The sequence below is a fragment of the Solanum pennellii genome, chromosome 9, assembly GCF_001406875.1.
Source record: "Solanum pennellii chromosome 9, SPENNV200".
Taxonomy (NCBI): domain Eukaryota; kingdom Viridiplantae; phylum Streptophyta; class Magnoliopsida; order Solanales; family Solanaceae; genus Solanum; species Solanum pennellii.
This window is the reverse complement of record NC_028645.1, coordinates 50827329-50836339: the sequence shown is the minus strand read 5'-3', so window position 1 is coordinate 50836339 and position 9011 is coordinate 50827329.

Sequence of the window (9011 nt, the reverse complement as noted above, 5' to 3'; positions counted from 1 at the left end):
TATATATATATATATATATATGAAATTGTACATATACATATTATTATATATTAGTACGTATAGTATTAATTTATTTTAAATAGATTATGTTAGTATAGATATAATGTATATCACATATTTTGAACTAAAATCGTATATATTATCATATTCAATCAAAAAAATTACATAAACAAATAAAAGAGAGATATTTTGATAGAATAGAAGATTAATTTAAAAAGATTAAAATAATGAAATGAGAGGGAGAAAAAAATATAAGAGATTTAAGAAACTGGAGTGAACGGAGGAAAACCAGAGTGGAGATGCATATATTGAATCATTTCATTTAGACACGACGATCATTAAAATTAATATGTTAATTAATTAGACAAAATTAATTTATAATATAAATGTTATAATGTTGAGACTGATATTTGATTTAGGCTAATTTGTGACTAATACTAGTTAAATGTGAATTTTTAAATCCACAACTAATGATGATTATGAATTTTTTTCACAATAGTTATATGAAAATTACAATCGCAACTATTATTTTTTTCATAATTTTAGTAAGGAGAGTTGTAATTGTTACTATGCCTTTTTCCCTAGTTATAACTTGTGACTGTGATAATCATAAATATGACTAAACTTTTAAAAATATATTTTTTGATTGTGAAAGTTTTAGTTACAACTATGTGTTTTTAACAATTTTAATTATAATTTTAACTTTTTGTTTATTCTTTTTTCATATTTCAGATTATATCGTTAAAGTTATATTTGTGTTTATACTCGTGTCAGTAATTGAGGCCTATCCTTTTTTTTAATGAATTTTAAGTTTTATATTTAATTGTTTATGAAGTAATTCACTTTCAATAGGAAATAAAGAGCAAGATTTTTATCGGAAAAAAAACTACTATTAACCATGTGATTAATGGTAGCATTGGACAACTTAAGGGTATAATTTAAATCTATCTTGATATTTTTTTTGTTTCTTTTTTCTTGTAGTATAGCTTGTACTCGATTTTATTTACAAAAGTATTTTTTTCTAAAAAAAACTACAAGGGTGAGGACATTAAAAAATTAAACTAATCATTTTTTTCTTTCATACATTGAAGTAAGCAAATTCAAGCAGTAACATTTTTAAAAAAATCAGAAATAAGTATATACTATCTTTTAATTATATTTTAGAATTAAAATCATTAAATAGAAAACATGAATAGCATTACAAAATATAAAATGAAAAAGCGAAATGAATTTGATTACAATCTAAGAAGATGATCCTAGATAATGTCTTAAGAAAGGTTTCATAACTATATTGTGAATAGTAAAAGAATTATTAGAGAAATAACTATATCAAGAAAAAAGGACGATTACTAACTTTTAGGTCAAAAGGCAAAACAAAACACTTTAAAATACATGAGAATTTTATTTTTCAAAAAAAAAAGAGAAGAAAAGAAGTAAGGCCTCTTATAAAGTTTAGGTATAGGCCACAAGTGTCATTTCATATGATCTTCAAACAATTATTACGTGCCAATTACATTAGAATATATTTATTGTATTTTCCTACATGAACTATGACGGGATGGATTTTTCACTTGATCTTTCATGCATAGAGGTAGAGGGAGGAAGGGATACAAGGGATAGTTGGGGAGACTTAATAGGAAACTCAGGGAGGGGTGGGGGAAGAAGGGATGTCGACAAATTTCACTAGTTTTAAAAAATAAAGTTGTTGACTCCCTAATTGGAGACTCTACAACAGTTTTATCATTGCCTTAAACATATCAAATCTCAAACTCAAACAATTCTTTCTGCTCCCAACTTCCAATGGAGTATCAATTACACCATAACACAACATCAAACACAAGTTTGATTATTATGCCGTTGACGTGAGGGTGCAAAAAGACGAAATCATCTTTTTTTATTTGTCAACTTTATTCAATTCTTCGTGTTTATATTTTACGGCGGAGAAAGCCTATTCCTACAATGTAATTCCATCAACTAGTTGCATCATTTCATTAGAGAATCGAATAAATCACCGAAATTTGATCAATCCAATTGACCTTCAGAGTATCATCTATGGAGCATCGATAACTCTATGGTCGGGAAAAATTTCAATTTCCCAAAATGATAGCAGAACATTATATCCAAATCAGTGATACCTAAACACCTTTTCGGGAAAACGTGAAGCACACACCATCCTCACACGTGGAGGTTGGTAAATAAATTAAACTTACTTATTCATGATCTATGAAACTACATCTCCTAGTATTTATTTAAACTTTTATTTCCATGCCTCGGGCAAATATTTTATATATTTCCTTTTATATTAGAAAAGTAGTTGCTCATAGATGCATTTGTCAATTTATAGAGTTATGTAAGAAACTTTTCCCCAATACCATAACAATATATTGGGTAACAACCTGAAGCATCGGTATTCAAAGGACATCTCATGCGGAGTCAAAATATTTCTTTAAAACGATGTGCCAATTTAAAATTGGAATGACATGAAAAAAAACCCTAATAATTAAAAAATTAGACTCCGGCTGATTTTATCCCTCCATAGTAAGATCTTTCTCAGTTGGTGATAACCTCTATGGAGTGATCAGCGAGGAAGAAACTCAGAAATGTATTTTTTTTAATTGTTTTCTGTCTTTCTTGTGGTAAAACAGCCGATGGTTACTCCAAAAATCTCCCTAACGGAGTAAGAAACTCGTGTTTAGAGTTCTTCTACGGTCTCTTGGCGTCCATATAGGCTAAGTTTTGATTGGGTAGTTAGATCTATCTTCACTTACTTTGTACCTTGTAAATTTTTTGAGATTACACGTATATGCCTTTGATCATGGAGTTTGAATGACTTAATATGGAGTTAGTCATGGTTTAAGATGATAATGAGTTCGATTAACTAATGTTAACCTTGTGATACATTTGGGCGGGATGTTGAGGGAAAATGAGTGGTGTGTAATCGAGTTCCAAGTGGAAAACTGTCAGGAAAGAGTGTTCGAGTGTAAATGATGGTTATTGTTTTCCATATTTATTTATGTGTGCATTCTAACTATCTACATAGTGAAAATTGTGTATTTTCATGTTAGGGGAATTGTAGGGGCTTAATGTGAAGTGATGAATTATTGACTATCTCATGCGATTAAGGTACTTTGTTTACTCAAGTTTTACAATTGTGCTTGTATTTCATTGTGATTGTGGTTTTGTTTGTGAGATTAATGGTTGTCTTGAGTACCACTCTTGGTACAAAATATTCATATGGTAGGCTCAGGTACCGTGTGTGGTATGTAGTAACAGTTGGCTCGGGTACCATGCAGGTCAAAAAAACAACTAATGGTTGCCTTGAATAGCTGCCTTGTACATTTTTTTATCAACCTATTGTATGTGTGGTTTCACTAGAGAACTAGGTTTACTACTTAGTAATGAGATTGTTACATGTTTGTCCATGAATTTCGTGATTTGTGTTTAAATATTGGGATGGTTCCTGCTTAGACCGGAATTACATGTTAAACACTATCGATGATGTCTTAGAGATTCTTGATTGTATGGGTTACTTGAAACACGTGTTGAATCAACTATTTCTTGTTGTAGCATCGTTGATCATGTTGTTTGTGAATATTAAGTCTGTGTCATGACTTTGACTTTGGCTTATTTACAAAGAATGTACTGTATTGTCAGCCTTCGTGGACTGGGACATAATTGGAAGTATTGAATTAATGATGTATAGTAATAGTCGTGTAGGAGGTTTACTGAATTGATCAAGGACCAGCCTGTTTTCATGAGATTTATGCTTAAATATTGGGACAACTCCTGTTTAGATCGAAATAAAATATTAAACATTGTAGATGATGTCTTAGAGATCCTTGGTGGTATGGCTTACTTGAAAGATGTGAGGAGTCAGGTGGTTAGAGCTGTGTTGTATCTCTTTCATAGTATTTTAATCAAGTCTGGGAGTCATTTTTTATTTACGAGAAGGTGATTAGTTTATAATTTTTTTAATTCTACATTGCATATTTTAAATTGAGCGTAATATTTCTTATGTGTAGTATTAGAATAGATGCTTATACGGCCTGGTGGTTTAGGTCTTGGCAGTGCTCCTATATTTTATAGTTCTGTAAACTTGTTAGAGGGGTTGCTGGTGTTCTTAATTCTTTGTATATATTTTTTCGTAGAAGCTACGATGGAGTGGTACGATGTTAGGAGTGTGTTAATATAACATGATGTTTCCATTTGTTCGCTAGTTGGAAACAAGTTTAATTGAGTGTGCGATCAGTTCAATTTATAGGGTTATGAGGTTGTGATGTGGATGAGTTTATCGAGTTTATACTTCTTGTGAAGTGTTCAATATGCCCTCAAGAAGAATTAGGTTGTATGATTAGTTTCCCTTCATAGAAGCAAGGCAAGAGTGAAGCAGGAAGGAATTTTGAGATGCACAATTACAAAAATAGACTGAAGGTATGCATCATGATGCATTATGTTACTTGGACATTTTGAGTTTTTTCTAGTGAAACGGGAAAAGGAGGTGGATTTGATCACAAATGAAGGGGTGAATCGATTGTACTTTTTTGGTCATTATTTTCTTGTATGACTCTCTTCACCAACCCTATAGCCATATATATGAAGTTTTCTCCTTTATTGTTTGAGTTTTGTAAGAATCTAAGAGGGGTTGTAGACGTTGATTATACTTTGTATATATTTTGCCAGAGTTGTTTAGCGGAAATGTTGAAGTTGTAGGTCCATGATGTTAAATGTGTGTTAAAATTGCAGGACGTTTTCCCTTTTAGTCATGAGTGAGTAACAAGGTTATCACATGTTTTAGTATTTAGTGAGCAATCAGCTGAGTTTTTTCAATTATCAAATCACGAAGTGCGTGAATTTATTATGTTTATGCATCCGGTAATGTGTGCAATATTAAAGAATCAAGAAGCATTCGTCAGACTAATCCATTTTTTCTTCCTTGATGCAAGATGGAGCAGGAAAATGAAAGATGTGAGATTGAGGGCGTGCATCATGTTTTTTTTACTTTGTGGAAAAAATTGGAGTTGTCTCTAAAGAGATTGAAAAGTCAGCTGGGTTCGGTGAACAATGAAAGAGGTGAGTCTATTGTACACTATTGGTCTAGATAACTTTTTAGTATGAAAGAGTTTGAAAGCATTTCAAAGTTGTATAGATAATAGACTGAAATGCTTTGGTCCTTATAATTAATGATTGTAGGTAGAAATAGTAACTATCTTTCAAACCGTAACAACATCCTTTGATTTAATTTCTAAATGTCTATCCTTTTAAATTATAATCAAAGTTTCGAGAAGCATTGCCCATAGAAAATTTCTTTTCACCAATTTCTCTTCAAGCTCAAGTTTCTTGTATCCTTTCACCTTTAAGAGCTTTAGCTTTGAAAATTCTATTTGGCAATTCTCAAAATTTTCCTTTGCCACAAGTTAATAATACTGTTCTGTTCCCATTGCATCATCACTAAACTGCATAATTTTAATTATTATTGATTACTTCACAAATAATTACCAATAACTAATTTTTTTTGAAAATACTTAAAAGATTCAAATTATTATACTTACATCGCTAAAGAATCTTTCAATATTGAATAGAACTGTCCCAAAATTGAAAGACTCTCTATTGATCTAAGTATATTAATTTTAAACTTTTAAATATTTTTTTTATCTATTGCTAATTATTTGTGACGTTATTAATAATTAACTAAAATTATGTAGTTTGATGATTATGTAACAGAAGCAGGAAGCTATTATTAAAATTATGAAGTTTGGTGATTATGTAATGGATGCAGGAAGCTATTAGAATTTTGTGGCAAAGGAAAAATTTGAGAATTGACAAATGGAATTTTTAAAGCTAAAGACCTTAAAGGTTAAAGGATACAAGAAACTTGAGCTTGAAGAGAAATTGGTGAATTTTTTTTCCCGCGGGAAAAGTTTTTATAGTCTTTGAGTGTAGTCAAATAATAGATATGTAGATATTAAATTAAAGGATGTTGTTATGGTTTCAAAGATAGTTACTATTTTTTATCTATTATCATTATATGTACAAAAGCTCTGTATTTTAAAGATAGTAGATTAAAATGCTTTCTAACTCCTTTAGAATTATAATACTGGAACCAACAACGTAGAATAGACTCACTTCTTTCTTTGTTTACCAAACCCATTTGTCTTTCCAGTTCCTTTAGACATAACTCCAATTTTCCAGGAAGTTAGAAAAAGAATGATGCATTCCTTCAATCTCAAATCTTTTATTTCTTGCTTCACCTTGCATCAAGGAAGAGAAACTTACCGAACTACAAAATGTTTTTTGATGTTGTATTGCACACTTTATCGGATGCATAAACTTTATAAAATCAAGCACATCACTATCGGACAACTATATAAACTCAACGAATTGCACACTCATTATTAAAACATGTGATAACCTTGTAGCCAACTCAAGCACAAAAGGGAAAAGATTCTTCAATCTTAACACACACTTAGCACCGTAGATATACCACTCCATCATTGCAGCTAAATTACTCTAAGAAAAATATATACAAAGTGTCATCAGCACCCGTAGAAACCTACAAAACATTATTTATTTGGAGATATTCTTCGATTTATCTTTGTCATCCTTTGGGGTCATTTCGAGAAAATTGGTAAGCATCTTTGTCAGACGACTAACATTATCATAAATATATGTGTTGTCATTGTAGTTGCAAAGGTCCTTAATAAGAAAATTCAAGTCATTTATCAGCTTTCATGTGATATTTGTGTTGTCATTGTAGTTGCAGAAGGATCTTTGTGTAGCCCCTCTTTACTTTACCAAGCACATATTTTAGAGTAAAAACTATCTATAGTCAATATTCATATAGCACAATATAAGCATATCGATATCTTGGTAGAATGCTTAGCACCATTCATACAATTAAGATATAGTTTTGCAAGGGAGAGTTTCTCACACGAATTACACCACCACATATTACAATAACCACAATTGTCTTCCATGGAATGTTGTGCTCTGCATCATCTTTAGATTTAACTAAAAAAAATCCAAAGCTTGCGAATCACCACAAATCTATGATTTAGACACACTGTGGACATTGAAGTAGTACTCTTAGACTTCACAAACTCAGCCTAGAGAGATGGTTGAACTCTAAACCACGGTCAGAAAATGAGATATTTCTAGATAGTCGTTTGTTTAATGGTTCTTTTTTTTAATATTATGCAGAGTATGTAAACGAAAGATAGTCCTACAGATATACCTGAAACTCAAAATTTAGTCCCGTGCAGAGGTCATATGAACAGATAAAGACAATACCGCATTAAAGCTCCTCCGTGCAGAGCTCATATGAATAGATAATACCTACAACTCAAAATTTAGTCTGCTAAAAAAGAACAAATCCTCTCTTCCTTAGTAGTCACCAACTGCGTAGCATATCTAGACAAGGCATGAAACTTGATCTCATAAGCAGCTACAGACATAACACCTTGCTCCAAAAGCAAAACGTCATCCTTCATGCGATCTCTCAAAGTCCTAGACACATATTTCTATGAACATGGCATGAAATTAGGTCAGAGTAAGTGGAGGTAAAACTGAATATTTGCATTCCATATAAACTTTCCACCACTCTTAGCCTCACGTTGAAGCTGAAATGTCACGAACTCAATCCTATGTTGATGGAACATTCCCAATTTATGAAGCCTCTCATATAAATCTAAAGTAAACTCATAAGCATCCTTACTCTTAGAACAAAAAAAAATACATGAGGATTTAGCTTCAAAAACTTAGTCAACATTTCATGGTCATTACTAGTAATAACAGGACCCAATAAAGGATGGAAGAAAACATCATTACCTACATTCCCTCCCAATGATAGAAATAAGAGGATTTTTTGGAGCTTGATTGGCTTGAGCAGAAGAAAGCACTCCTGGACCAACCAACCCTTTCAAGAGTGACATTATCAGTTGACCTATGTCTATGGTAGGAATACTTGTATTCTCAGCCTGCACCTCTGCCTCTTTTCCAACCTCCTCAACATTTTCAACCACATCATTCTCCTCTATCTCTTTATGATGTATGGGAGAGACCTGATTTTGGGGAGAATTTTCGACCGATACCCCATCTCTAGTAGGTGTCGCTCTTCCTCGGCCCTTACCCTTAGCTCTTCCTCGACCACTACCTCGACTACGACCTCTCATTGCAGATTTCTCAGCTAGAGCATTCACCGGAGCTATGGGCTTGACGCCGTAAAATCTAATGTTAACCATCTACAAATAGAAGAGCGAAGAAGGTTAGATACCAATTCAAATCGACAAATACCGATTGGAATCATGTTATAGAACGAAGAAGACAAAAGAAAATAATGTGATTTCCTAAAGTCCCATAGCCTCTCAAAAAAAAGTACAAACGTCTCCATACCATTCCTAAAGACTCTACTAGAATCATATTTGGACATAGAGAACAACAAACCTAAGCTTTGATACCAACTTTTTCACGACCCTGACCATTGTGATTGACACCCACACTAACCCTTCAGTGGGATAACCATTAATACCGATTAGATAACCAACTCTAATGCAATACTAAAGAATTTAAGTTATGGAAGCAGTTAAATAGCTTAAAATTGAAGTTCTATAAACTTCCAAAAGACCTGACAACTAAACAAATGGGGAAATACGCTTAGAATCTAAAAGTCAATGTACCAAAACTCTAACAAAACCCATAAGTCTAAACAAGAAGGGTCACAACCCCAAAATAATGCACAAATAACTAATTAGAAAGTCCAAGTCCGCAATGATGGATATAGATGAAAGAGAACTCATTGCAGCTCGTAAGAACTGGCCCACCCTTGAATTTGATCGGCTATCGCTGATTTTCTAATTGAGGTGTATCAATAATCGCCTTAAGATACTCTATACTCAACAAAGAAAGAGCGGTGCAGTATCTGTACACAACCACAATGTACTGGTAGGATCAAACAATTATTCCACCAAATGCAACGTATATAAGTAAATACAACAAAATAATAACATACATACACC